Here is a 14,323-nt window from a genome sequence, read left to right on the forward strand (position 1 = left end):
AAATAGAATAAAATAGGTACAACAGTTTGCCATGCAACAATAGTTACCAGAATGCATGTTTAAAACAAACAAAATCACCAGCACATTGTTGCTTTACCTCTCAGCCAGGTCTTTTAGTCAACAGTATCATAGTGACAAGGTCAGGAGAGGACATCAGACACCCCGAGATTGGAGTTACAGATGAACATCGTTGCTGGGAACCAAACCCGGGTCCTCTGGGAGAGCCGCCGGTGCTTCTGACTGCTGAGCCCTCTCTCCAGCCTGTACAGTTTATTTCTTAAATAACTCCCTAAAGTCTAAAAAAAGCAGGAGTTATTTTCAGTGCTTTTAGCAAATACCCTGTGCACCTACCTGTGATCACATGCATGGTGTAAAGAGCTCATGCATTTCCAAGTCAGGATGGTTTCGGGCTTAAGTTTTAACTCAGAGCTCTGTGGTGTGTACAGCCTTGAACAAATCACTTAAACCACTTAAACCTCAGAGGATTACCAAGAGAGAAATGTGAGGTACCCTGTTAAAGTGCCAAATAAAGTGGCTATTCACAGACTGCTTGAGGAGGGGATTACGCCCAGATTTCTTTCTCCCACTCTGCCTACCTTTTGGCCCTGTCTGTGTTTCTGTCCTCTTGGGCCTTGATACATCTGATCAATTCAGGGAGGCAGGGGGATGCTTATCCAGAGTGAAGACAGCGTTCCCATCACTGAGCTACGAGGCTGCATTTTAAGAGGTAGCTCCTGAAGGTAGAGGCGTCTTGAAGATCAGGGGATGAGTCCCAGTGCCTGGACTCTTCTGGAAAAGCTGTTTCTAGAGAGAGAGACCTTCCCGTCATTGTTCTTTCCAAACTATCTGCTCTGGGCTTTTCCCATAATGAAATTGGTCCTATTCTCAGCCAAGGGTCAGTTGGCTTTCCTGTCAAGGAGAGAAGAGGGAAGCCAAACTATGTATACAGTTCTTTCACATTGAGTTTTGAACGACTTTTGGAAGTGTGAGCTCTGAAGAAGGTAAAGGGAAAACCAGTCACAGACATGGGCCAAGAGTTGTGTTTGGAGAGTGTTAGCTCTGGGAAGAAGGAAAGTCTGATACTCTCTAATGATAGCTTTAACATAGATGAAGAAGGTGAAAAAGATTTCTTGGGCCACTTTTATTTCTCTATTTCCATTTTACTCTGGATCATTCTAGAAACAGGAAGAAATGAAGACATCAAAAGGAACAGCTTAGTGCTTTCTCCTTCACTGGGGGTTTTAAGTGGGCAGTGGGCCTTGTGTGGAGAGAGGTTTTTACATGCTCACAGCATGGGACATGGGACATGTCATTGCAAAGCTGCTGCTATGCCGCTGCTGCAGAATCTACTTTAAGGGCAGCACTCCTGGTTTGTTTGCTTGGGTTGTTTATTAGTCTTTTGTGTTTTAGATATAAATTAAATGATTTTCACTTTGGGGGTTACTTTTTAATCTTTGTCCATATACTTCTACCATATGTAACTTTACAAAATTTTTCATAAAATACTTAGTTGGGTTAAAAAAAAAGCATAATTTTTTTTTTTTTTTTGATTTTATAAAACCAAGCTGTTCTTCCTCACAGATTGACTTGCATCTCAGTGGACCGAAAACAGTGGGCAACAGGAGCTTTTTACTAACCCGATATTTCCTTTGATGTGATTGGTTAATCGACGTTCATTGACAGTCAGACATGGAGAGCGAATCTGATTCCTGTTTCCCTATGCGCTTCTCGGAGAAGATCTGGGGTTTAAATCTTTCGGGCTTTGCTTGGGGTTCATGCTAGTAGTTTCTGTTGTATTTGGTGTGTTTATGCACATGGTGTGTGTGTGTGTGTGTGTGTGTGTGTGTGTGTGTGTTTGTACAGCTAGTTCTTTACCAACTGAGCCATCTTCTAGCCCCCTTTATTTTGAAAGATCCTATTTCGAAATAATATCGTATCTGCGGTACTGGGGGTTAAGACTTAGTCTTTCTTTGCAAACACACTTTAATTCAGAAGAGACATTTCATTGTTTTGTTGTCGTTGGAGACGGTGGCGATGGTGATAATGTAGATGCACGTGTTGCGGGTACCCGGCGGTATCACAGATGCATACGTTCTAGGTATTCATGTATGTGTCACTAGTGCGAAAATTAGCAAGCAATACAAAAGGGGTGGGAAATCAACTTTCTCAATTTGGATATAGAAACGAAATGGAGACTGCGAGGAGTGTGGCAGGAGTTCACTGGTAAGAGACTGTCATGGACGCTATCCAAGAAATAATAATGCTCCACAGGCAAGATAAATACTTAAACTGGAAAATTTCAACTAAACATTGGTCCTGTTTTGAGAGCCCTTCCAAGGAATACATTGCCTCGCTGTGTGCCAAAGCTTTTCAAGATGTTTCTCCATGGAAGATAACTTGGACTCCCTCACTTCTTTCTTATTTTCATTTCTTAACGCATTAAGTTACCAAAGGCAAACCAAGAAAGGAACTTCTGTTTTGGAAGAATTGGTGAGAGAAATAAGAACCTTAGACTCTGTGGCAGGACATCCTGGATTCCCAGCTCCTTCCCCACCTCTAACAAATGTACCCAGAACTCATCCACTCACCTCTCACTCAAAGCCTGACTCTTCCTGCATGTTTCTCTCCTGGATTTCTAGTTGGACCCTGGCCATCTGGTGACTTTCTCATAGTTTAGCCTTATGCAAAGCTAGAATCCTGGTCCTCCTGGTCCTCTGGGGAGGCCTGCAGTTTCCTGGCAAAGCTTGTCATGAAGTTCTCCAGTAGATGCTGGCTTGTCCAAGCCTGAGTTTCCCAGTTCTACATTTCAGTTCCCCTGTGTTCCCGTTGGCAAATGGTTCTTCTTTCCCAGTAGTCTTGGCTTCAGAATTGATGAGAGAGAATTAGTACTGTTCTTCTCTAATGTGCCAGGCTTTCTGTCATAGTTCTTGTAGACTGCTGGTGTAATACTTCACCCTGGAAGACACCTTGTAATTCCTGATTACAATCGAGAGCATGAGGCTCAGAGAAATTAATAATTATTGTCTGAGGGCCCCAAATAAATGCGTCGGCACAGCTACCATTTGAACATAAATCTGCCCCTGCTCAATCTTATTGCTCTTTCTAGAACAATATAATCTCTCCCAAGACAATCTATGAGCTTTTCTGTAACAGGCCCATTTAAAAGAGGCTTGGAGATATAGAAGGGCTGGTTTGCATTTGAGCAAATTCAAGATGGGTCTGGAGTAGAGATCTCATCTAGGTTGACTTTTGGCTTCAGAGGAGATGGTGGTTTGAATAAGAATGACCCTGTAGGTTCATATGGTTGAATGGACGCCCTGTGAGTGGAACTGTTTGAGGAAGATTAGGAAGTATGGCCTTTTGGAGGAGGTGTGGCCTTGTTGAAAGAAATCTGTCACTGTGGTGGTGGGCATTGAGGTTTCAAAAGTCCATGCTAAGCCCGTACTTCTGTCTGTCTGCTGCCTGTGTATCCATGTATAATGTTTTCTCCAGCACCCTGCCTGTCTGCTCCCACACGCCCCATCATGATGCTCATAGGCTACTGAAGCTGTAGGCAAACCCTTAGTTAAATACTTTATAAGAGTTGCCTTGGTGAGGGTCTCCTCTTCACAGCCATAGCATTGCAACTAAGACAAGATATTTGACAAATCTGGCGATGCATTTGTTTGTCAAACTGAGGGGATTTGACAGTGGCATCATGGACAGAGCTACGGATGCTGATGAACGCTGTTCGCCTCCACATTGCTGCCAGTTAGAGAAGAAGAGGACAGTGCGGTGGAATTATGTTTTTCTTTATACCAGACTTGAAATGAAGTGGATACTTATTCTTCAGATTTTTCACACATTTAATTATTTACGTGTGTACATGTGTGTACTTGAGCCCATGTGTCCTGGCTGCCAGTGTTTGTCTGGAGGTCAGATGACAACTTGGCCGAGTTTGTTCTCACTTTCTACCGTGTGAGTCCCAGGGTTCAGACTTAGGTCATCAGGCTTGGCAGCGAGTGTTCCCTTAGCTGCAGCTCTCCAACCTGAAATTTTAAAAAATGACATCCAGTAAAAGGCTGTCCCCGCCTCTGAAAGAACTACTTGTTCAAAGACGTCACTGGTGCCAAGGTTGAGAGACCCTGGTTTGAAGGATTGGCTTCTCCCTGGGACTTTTCTAAAGAGCCCTGAACTTGGGTTAGTAGCTTTGCTTCTTGATGCCGTACTGTTTTCAACTGATTCATAAATTCTATGGTGCTGCAGTACATTGAAGAAGAAAAAGATTCAACTAAAAGAAGCGGGGTGATTTTTCTCTTTACCAAGCACGAGAAAGTATTAGACTATATTAGAGATGAGAGTGAAAAATTCAATTCATATTTAAGCAAGCTGATAGGACCTATTATTGTTATCATTATCATCATCATCATCATCATCATCATCATTATGATTATGATTATGATTATGATGATTATTATTATTTTGCCCAGGTCATTCCTGGGACAGTTTTCCTTTCTTCCCAGCTGACTGCCTCAGTTCGGTTGTTTCTTTCTGCTCTGCTCACTGTGGCTGCCAGCCCCACATATTGGGCATTTTTGAGAATAATCTGTCTGCCATTGTCACTGCCTGTGCTATTGGAACCATCTTAGAGATTGCACTAAACAATGCTGAGGGTTTTCTAACTGTTTAGATGAGTTGGATTCTGTTAAAAGTGTGCCTAACACCATCAGTCACCTCAAACATTTAGTGCCAAGTTTGGTCTTTCCAGCATTAGGATTTGGGCCTCAGAGCATCAAAGGAGACTCTTGGAATGGGTTTGCTTGTTTGTATAAAATCTTAAAGTCAGTTTGAAATCATGCTTGCTGACTTTCATGGTGAGAACAACGTATAGCAGGTGGGTTATGACCAAAAATCTTAAAAGAATTCTCAAAATCTGAGTGTGGCGGTGTATACATTTTAATCCCAGGGCTCAGGAGACTGAGGCAGGTGGATCTCTGTGAGTTCCAGGCCAGCCAGGACTACAGAGTTAGAGCCTTTGTATCTGCTGTGGTCTCTCTTACACACACATGAGCACACACTGTCTACCTTATGTTATTTTCATAATAATCACATAGAATTAAGGGTCAGCAATAGTAATGCTAACTAAAAACCACCTGCTTACCTTTTGCTTAGAACAGATAATAGAAGATGGCTCCTCTCTAAGAATAATAAATAAGAAACACCAGGTAATGTTTGCTCATGCTGTACCAAGAAAAACAAAGGCAATAGGATCTAGTAAAATAAGAAAATTAGCTTTTGGTCACACAGTAACAACTAAATCACACGCCTGCCAGTCAGCACAAAAACCAGTTTAAAAATCGTCTCCAATGGCTTTTTTTCCTCTTCGTTTTAGGGGTGGGTCTGCTGTTCCATTAGAAACAAAAGTGCAGCGCACAGGCTTGCAAAGGGCTGGATGATACACTATTCTGGAGTATTTAATTGCCATAGTCCTTTTTTCTGATGGCGCTGGGGTGGAAAGTTGTTGCCAAGCGATCATTATTTAAAGCACCAGTGTTCAGCATCGTCTTCCCGAGCCAGCGGATGTCTCTATCAGGAGAAATCAGCTGTGGTAGGTTTTCTTGTTACTAATCTGAGGACCATGAAGAACAGCCCAGAGAGACTGTCAGTTCAGCAGAGAGATTCCTTACTAACAAGGCAGGAGATAAAACGATAGCTAAGTGATTCAGATCCTGGGATCTTGGTGACGTTGCAGTTGGAGATGACCCGTTGCAAATCTTCCTTCTCCCCTACTTGTTAGACGAGCCCAGACAGAAGTCCTCAGGTTGTCTCTTCTTTTCTTTCTTCTCTTCTCTTTTGTTTTTTGTTTTTTTTTCCTGATTCAGGTTTCTTATCTGTGAGATGAAGTTTAGATAAAACAGAATATCTAAAAGATCTACCGTAAACAGATGCTCAGTAGGTAGAAGTGTTCTCTTTTCACGGTTGCTGTTCAAATGTCTCTCTACTGAAGAAGGAGAGAGAAGGGCCTTGTGGGGCAACATCCAGAGACACACAGTGGGTGTCACAGGAGATGGAAGCTGAAGACTCTGTGAAAGGTGCCAGTTGTTCTTTAACGTGTGTTTGTTACTCCAACCTAGAAGGCCAGTGATAAGAGAAGTTTTCTCCTGACTCATTTAAAGTGTCCTGTTCTATTGGAGCCTCCCCCACCCCCAACATCAGGAATGTGTATGAGCTCCCATGGTCGAACACAGAAATATGGTACTACAGTCTTCTTGCTCTGATGTGTAAGTGTGTGCATGTGTGCATCTGTGTGTGTGTGTGTGTGTGTGTGAGTGTGAGTGTGTGAGTGTATGTGTGAGTGTGTGTGAGTGTATATGTGTGTATGTGTGTGTGAGTGTGTGTGTGAGTGTGTGTGAGTGTATATATGTGTGTGTCAGTGTGTGTGTGTCTGTGTGAGTCTCTCTGTGTGTGTGTGAGTGTGTGTGTGTGAGTGTGTGTGTGTGGTGTGGGCTTGCTCTGGCTAACAAAGCCTTTCTTTAGGCTTACCTGCATAGAGCCTGGTCTTGGGCTGAATGAATGAAATTAGTGAGCATTGGAGTTGTGCTAAGGATGACACATTTTGGAAATCCCAAGAGGAAAAGTAAACGCCCATATCCAGCTTTCGCTCCTTCATTCCAGCTATGTTTTCAGTAAAATGGAACCTGTCATATTTTGTCATTTGCTCTGGGCAAGTGATTAAGTGGCCACTGTAATGACAGATTATTTTCCTTTGGACTCAGGCCCTTGACATTGAGCAGGCCAGAGCACATTACACAAAAATCTCACCAGAGTCTTCCCTCCAGGGAGAAGGCAGAAAGGATCCAGCCCTGCCCACTGGCTCGTTCTCCCGAGTCAGGACCTGTGTGGGTTGAAATGGTCAGGGTTGAGGCCTAGCTTTCTCAGCTCAACCTACCACAATAACTCAAGTCCCCAAACAAGCGTAGCTACTGGCTTCTTATGAACCGTTATTATGGGTGTGTTTGTGTATGGCCAGGCAGAAACTAGCTGACCAGTGCATCACATTAAAGTCTTCTGAGCCACCAGCTATGTGGTTAGCAGGACACTACCCAGAGTTGGCTTCCATAGGAGCACATTGCTATTTCCACGGTCCAGATGTTATCTCAGAAGTGCACTGCTTTGCCATGGTCCAGATATCTTAGATATACAGTCATGGCTTTACTTTGGTCAACATTTGCAGGAATAAAATTAGAAAAAGGCAACTGTGGTATAAACTAAGCTTCCAGCTTCTTGTTTGTACAAAGATCATCTGTGTAAGGCCCTGGTAGTCTGTTTTTGTAACATGTAACATGTTCAAAACTTAGAAATTTGTGTACTATTTTTTTCTTGAAAAATATGTTTGCTTTCAATCCTACCTCAGGCTCCAGAAAAAAACTCAAATATGCCTTGATTAAGGATGACAATGGGGGCGGGGGGAGTGGGATTCTTTAGGGGGAAAGGCTTTTTCTGTATAGCCCTGGCTGTGCAGGAACTTGCTCTGTAGACCAGGCTGGCCTTGAACTTAGAGACTAACCTGCTTGTGCTTCCTAAGTGTAGAGTTAAAGGCAGGCACCACCACCATTCAAATTCTGATTTCACACAGAAAGAACATCCAAGACTATTCCTTGTATCGGAAATTATTCGTTTCCTCTTGAGGTTTAAGTATGTCATATCACCTTGGTACAAAAGTGTGTCTCCCAGCTTCCCTGGCTGTTAAGGGTGGCCATGTGACAAAATTTGATCCAATGGGCTGTAAGCTGCAGTGAGAACATTCGGATTCTGGATTGAATCTTGCTACTTGTTCTCAGCTTCCCTCTTCCTCCTCCCTGCTGGCTGGGAAAGGTTGAGGATGTAAAGCCTCTGTTGGTGGTCCCCCTGCTGTCCCCTGGCTTGCTGAAGACTTACAGGTAGGAAAGGAAGACACTTAAAACCTGGCATCTCTTAGTTATGATAATTTAGGCTGTACTAATGGAGTTCTTCCTCCTCTCCCATGTCAGAGAAAATAAATAGAACAAATGAGCCCAGTTAAGAGTTTGTCTCTGTAATTACTCTAGATATACCAAGCCTAAAACTGAGTTTGTCCAAGATTGTCAAAGCACGAGGAGTATCAGTATAGATTCTCTCCAGCTCTGTCAACTGATACTGGAAAGAAGACTGTGAAGAGCTGGAGGCACCGGAAGATGCTCTTTCCTTCTTTGGTTCTCAGCATTCTTGTCTGTAATATGAATGATCCCCCGTCACTCTCCACCAAGGGATTTTTGGGAAATTCAAATGAGTTCATATAGAAAGGACCCATCATGGTTTAAGTTGATTAGTTTCTAAATTTATAATTTTAACTTAGAGTGCATTGTTTAGATAAAATGGTCTAACTCGATATTAATAAGAAACTGATAATTTGGTATGAGGGTAAGAGATTACCTCAAAATGCCTGGAGCATCCTAGAATGTCAGAAGCACACTATCAATGGCAGGCACTGTCAGAAAGTCAGTAAATGCCAACAGATGTTGGCTTTGTTTCTTGCAAAAATGTGTTGCTAATAATAATGAGCACCAGGTATTTAAAGACGTAAGAATCCACCACAGGAACGTGAGCCTTGCCATTGTTGAGTTTGCTCTTAAAGAAAAGAAAAGAGAGAAAAAAAGAAAGAGATGATGGAAGGGTGGAAGGAAGGAAGGAAGGAAGGAAGGAAAGAAGGAAAGAAGGAAGGAAGGAAGGAAGGAAAGAAGGAAGGAAGGAAGAAGGAAACTCCATTGGTAGACGTAAAAGACCCCAGAGAATACTTACAGGGTAGAATTTTGGAGCATAGTAGACATGAAGAAGATGGTCACACGTGGGACCCCCTCTGACCTTGTCTTTGCTTCCCACCCCAAAGCAGGCCCGATCAGATCACCACCCTGAGAGATGACGCTTGGAGCTATGTCTGAAGGGAAGGCCTGGGCTTTGCCTGTTTCTCCCTTTCCTGTTTTTCTCACAACCTACACGTAGTGCCCGAGTCTGTTTCTACAGCTTGCACCAAAGAACCTTGGCTGACATCACAGGAAACCTGCTCTCACATGCTTCCCCTACATGTTTCTGAAATACAATAGGTATAGACCATTATTTTTAAAAGGCCATGCAAAAGTACACACACACACACACACACACACACACACACACACACACACACTATACAATAAATTATAGTTTTCTAAAGTGTATTCCATTCCCTACAAATTATTGATTTCCTGATGCAAACTAAGGAAAACAGTGAACACAAATTCGAAGTGTTTTTCTTATTAAATTATAAAACTATCTTGATCTAAAAAGAGCCACATTAAAGCCAAATTAGTGCATTTCATAAATGGAAAACATACGAACAGGTTACCTGAAGCACCCTGTTTCATGAGATCTTTAATTAAGACCACAGTTTTGGGGACTCTCGGCCCAATAGTAGCCATGTAGGAGCTCATAGTCTCCGAACAGCTAAGAAAGGAGGCTGGCGAGCTGCAGGCCTCCCACGGGTGCTTTATCACTAATGTACCAAATGTGCTAATTACAAGGCTGTTTTCTGTTTGAGGAAGTCCCAGGGCACAGGCTCCTGAGAACTGTATCTTTTTGCTGCTTGTAAAACTGCTATCGAGTGGGTTTTGAAACATAAACAATTACGTGGCTAGCATATGTGGCCATAGACTATGGTAAAAATGGAAACCATGCTTAGCTTTGGTGAAATAAAATGGTCCAGTCACTCTTCATTTTAGTCACCTTGCCTTAAAGAAATTACTCCCAACCATCATCATCATCATCATCATCATCATCATCATCATCATAATAATAATAATAATAATAATAATAAACCCATTGATCTTTTCTTTGGAGATATTCTTAACCGGATCTTTGATGGTATACCCCATAATGGTTCTAAATGAGGTGTATTGAAGTGTTTGTCAATTCATTGCAGGAACAGTGGCATTGCCAATATTAAACATGAGGTAAACAGTTCTGAAAGCGTCAAGGAGGCGGTGTAAAATCCCTGTCACACTTGTGCCTTTGTACTTGGAATCCTTAACTACAGTCCGGAAATATTCAACACCGCATTAAGTAATGAAGGTAAAAATGCCGTTCTGTGTGAAGTGCAGTTCACAGGCTCAGCCTCCTGTGAAGGGTACAGTTGCCTGTCAGAGCACCTCGGACACCTCATCCATCCGCTCACTCACTCACTCACTCATCCCTGCATTTATTCAGCTGCTGCCTGTGGAGCACCATCAGGTAAGTGCCTACGAATGCCCAAGTCGAGTAGAAGCCTGATCAGCTTTGTCTCTGAGTGTCCTCTTCTTCTCTGGGCTGTGAGTGACCTTACCATCATCTTACCAGACAACACGAGCCTTATCGGAAGGGGTAGGAGACATCCCTTTTTAGGTTAGAACATACTGTTGTTTCTAAATCTCGCACCGTGCCCCAGGAGCACTGCCCTAGGTATTGATTATACTCAGAGTCTCCCCCAGGTGCGGCCAAGACTCCTGGGCTCATGTTAAATAAATAAGTCCTTGCTTCGTGGATGCTGAAGGACTTTACAGAAGGCATTTCATGAGGAGAGGTTCTGTCTAGACCAATGCCCACAGCAGGAGCCCCAGGGGACTTTGGCTTCTACTGTCCTCTGGCCACCTCTCAGTCCACACGTTCATCTCCTTGAAACGATTCCCGGGTGTGCGAGCCTCGTTGCTTGTTTTTATTTATTTATTTCAGTGAGGACATCCCAAACCTATCCACTCAATTTGATAAAAATCTGTCTAGCCATTTGGGTATGATGTGGTGACAGAAAAAAAAAAAGAGAGACAGGAACTTAACGTTAGATTTATGGGACCAAAATAAGGCAGGGCAGAATTCTACAGAGAGTTCCTTCAGGTTCAGCCTGAGTTCAAGTGGATGGCAACAAGGCTCTTTCCCTTTTGATGTGCGCTCAGGAATTTCGATGCTGTGAATTTCATAACATCAGCCTGGCTCCCAGAGCCTCCTTCAGCACCCCTCCCCCACTCCTCACCAGATGGGATCCGAGAGGGCAACAGGAGAGGCCTCAAATACCCACTCAGTTTGTCTTTTGCCTGTCTGTCCCCACAGTGTGGTCTGGTCGTATGAAAGCTACGTTCCAAAGGTCTGGTGCCCTGAAATTAAGAGAGATACAGCATCTGTGGCTAATTCTGACCCTGTCACCTACTTCTTTTTGAAATGTCTGAGAAACCATTAGATAACTTTGTGTGTGTGTGTGTGTGTGTGTGTGTGTGTGTGTGTGTGTGTGTGTGTGTGTGTTTGTGTGTGTGTGAAAATCAAAACAGGATTTGAAGGGGGAAAAAAAAATCTCCTTCTTAGCTATCTCCAGAAGCATTCTTGAGACTTAAAGTTGTGATTACATGTGAAAAAGTCTGACCGTACTCTGAATTATTAATTAATATTGATGTCCCATCAATCAGTGTGGTGCATTTATAGTGAGCTATAAGGGAGAGCCAGGCAGCCTAATTGGCACTCTGGAAGCAAGGATGCTCAGACAGGGCACACAGGCCCATGTGCCCTCCAGACAGCATTCATCCCAGTGACCCTAGAAAGCTTGTCAGCCCTCATTGCAGAAGTGAGGAGGGCCCCTTATCCACGGTGGTACCACTAACCGGCCAAGGCAGAGCGGTGTGAAGCAATAGCCCCCCTCTACCATCCTCTGATTCTTGGTTTGGTAGTTTGCACTGGGGTCAATTAGCTGGCTCTTTTGTTTGTTCTGTTTGAGGTCTCTGGTGCAGCCACCATTAGTGGGCAGGTTTGTTGGGGGTCTATCTGGTGGAGGCTGGCCTCATTCACACGTGAAAAGATTTTGGGGTGGGGGAGGTGGCTTAATGCTCATCTCCTCTTTCAAACCCTAAAAATGCTGCTCTGGGGTTTGATGGTGCTGGTGGTTTCAACAGGGTGAACACGGAAGCTTCAAGGTTGCTAGTGACCTGGGCTTGCTTAGGACTGCCACAGGTTTAGGTCAACGTCAACCTACATCCAGTCCTAATTCCAAGGGAAATAGGAATTCTTATGTCTTCGAAAGAAGCTGCAAATAACATGTGGCCCTGATTCAGCTGGATGCTTGCACTGTGAGGGCTCTTCTGCAGGGAAATCAAACGCTCCTGTTGGGGACAGAGAGGTGGAGTGAGCCCAGGCAATGGTCTCTCTTTTTACCGCAGCATGTAGAAGGTTGCCGTGCATAGACAGATTGATGTTTTCAGATTCTGGTTGGATATTACTCTCAGACCTCTACCTCAGCTGTTTTCTTACCCTTGGAAGCTAGAAGTATTTCTTTAGTGTGGCCCGTACACCTCTTGTGCTGCCTAGTTTTGTGTCGACTTGATACAAGCTGGAGTCATCACAGAGAAAGAAGCCTCCGTTGAGGAAATGCCTCCATGAGATCCAGCTGTAAGGCATGTTCTCAACTAGTGATCAAGGGGGGAGGGCCCAGCCCACTGTGGGTGGTGCCATCCCTGGGCTGGTAGACCTGAGTTCTGTAAGAAAGCAAGCTGAGCCAACCAGGGGGAGCAAGCCAGTAAGTAGCATCCTTCCATGGCCTCTGCATCAGCTCCTGCTTCCTGACCTGCTTGGGTTCCAGTCCTGACTTCCTTTGATGATGAACAGCATGTGGAAGTGTAAGCTGAATAAACCCTTTCCTCCCCAACTTGCTTCTTGGTCATGATGTTTTGTGCAGGAATAGAAGCCCTGACTAAGACACCTCTATGGTTTTCCTATCAATAAGCCTCCTTTCGTGACTTTTCCTGCCCTCTTGTCATTCTAATCCACTGGGTAAAAAGGATGAATGGTTTACACAGCTTCTCCCAGGACATTCCCATCTAGGTTATGAGACTTCCATGAGTTTTTCTGTGGTATCCACAGTGTCTTTAGTATGTTTTACACACCCTATGGAGGGTGGTCTCCTGTTTCTCCCCCACAGATCAAGAGATCCATGAAGGCAAAAAACAAACAAACAAACAACGATAACAACAAAACGTGCCTTGTCTTCTGTGGCTTTTAGCCCAGTGTAGACACACACTGTAACCTCAAAATGTGAAGACTTGGCTTGTATAATAAATTATCTGAGATTTATCTCTCAATCATTTTGATAAATCTTCAGTTGCCTTTTGAGGGACTCAGATAAATACAAACCACTTACCACAGAACAGCTCCCAGGACTGTCAGGAAGTCCTTGGAGAATTCTGGAACTGTCCACATTTCTAATGCCATCAAGGCCCTGGTCTTTCATTCATATATCTTGCAATACTATGGTTCTGCATTTCTGTTGGACAGGGAGAAACCCTCCAGAAGTGGGGAAAAGGCTGTTAAAGCCTTACTGGAAACGTGGCTAGATGACCAGGAGGACCCCAAGATTGGCAGGAGAGCGGAACTTCCTGGTGGACTTGACATATTTGTGGTGATCTGAGGAAATGACACCCACCTCAGGCAGTGATCAGCCCCGGTCACTGTCTGAAGCCAGCTAGCAGCACCCCACTCCCCAGGGGGCATAGGGGCAAGGGGAGGGGGAAGGAGGGGGCTAACCTACTCCCACTGCTGTTGTCCAGAGCCTGGTCCAGCTGAGCTCCCCTTACCATTTCTTTGTTCCCTGGGTCTGTCAAGGGCAGACTTTGTAGCTTCCTCTTGCGCACATTAAGGAACGTTGGCTTTAGAGGTGGAATATTGAACTTGAAGCTCTGTAAACCTTGCAGATTTCAGTCCATAACCGATTTTCTAATAGCGCACTTAATCTTTGTTTTCCTCTCACCCCCTCCCTGGATCGATATTGATCATCAAATGCTTCTGTGTCTCTCAAGAAAGAGTTGAACTTGCTTCTTCTTTGACCTCACTTGGGGGACGGGTTGTGAAGATTTTGCTAAAATCTAAAAGAGACTGAAGCAAGAACCAGCATCTTCCAACCTGATCCACACAGAGCTAATCTTTCAAAGGCCTCATCCAGACCAGAGGCCTGAGAAGTAGATTCTCTTAGAATTATCCTGAGATGGAGAAGCAGAGCTGAGCCTGAGGAAACTCAGGAGATTTATAGGCAGCAGTGGTCAAGAGGGCTGGAAATACTTGAATTCTGGTGCTCACTGCCTCTATACACGGGTGTTAAGAGTCAGTATATACACACTCACAACCTTCTCTCACTACTAATTGTTGTTGAGCATCTAATATGTACCAGTGACATTTAATATACTAGCTGAATATGGGTACTACTAGTACACACACAGACACAGACACACAAACACAAACGTACACACACATACACACACACACACAGAGAGAGAGAGAGAGAGAGAGAGAG

Source organism: Micromys minutus (genome assembly GCF_963924665.1).
Source record: "Micromys minutus genome assembly, chromosome: 13".
NCBI classification, from domain to species: domain Eukaryota; kingdom Metazoa; phylum Chordata; class Mammalia; order Rodentia; family Muridae; genus Micromys; species Micromys minutus.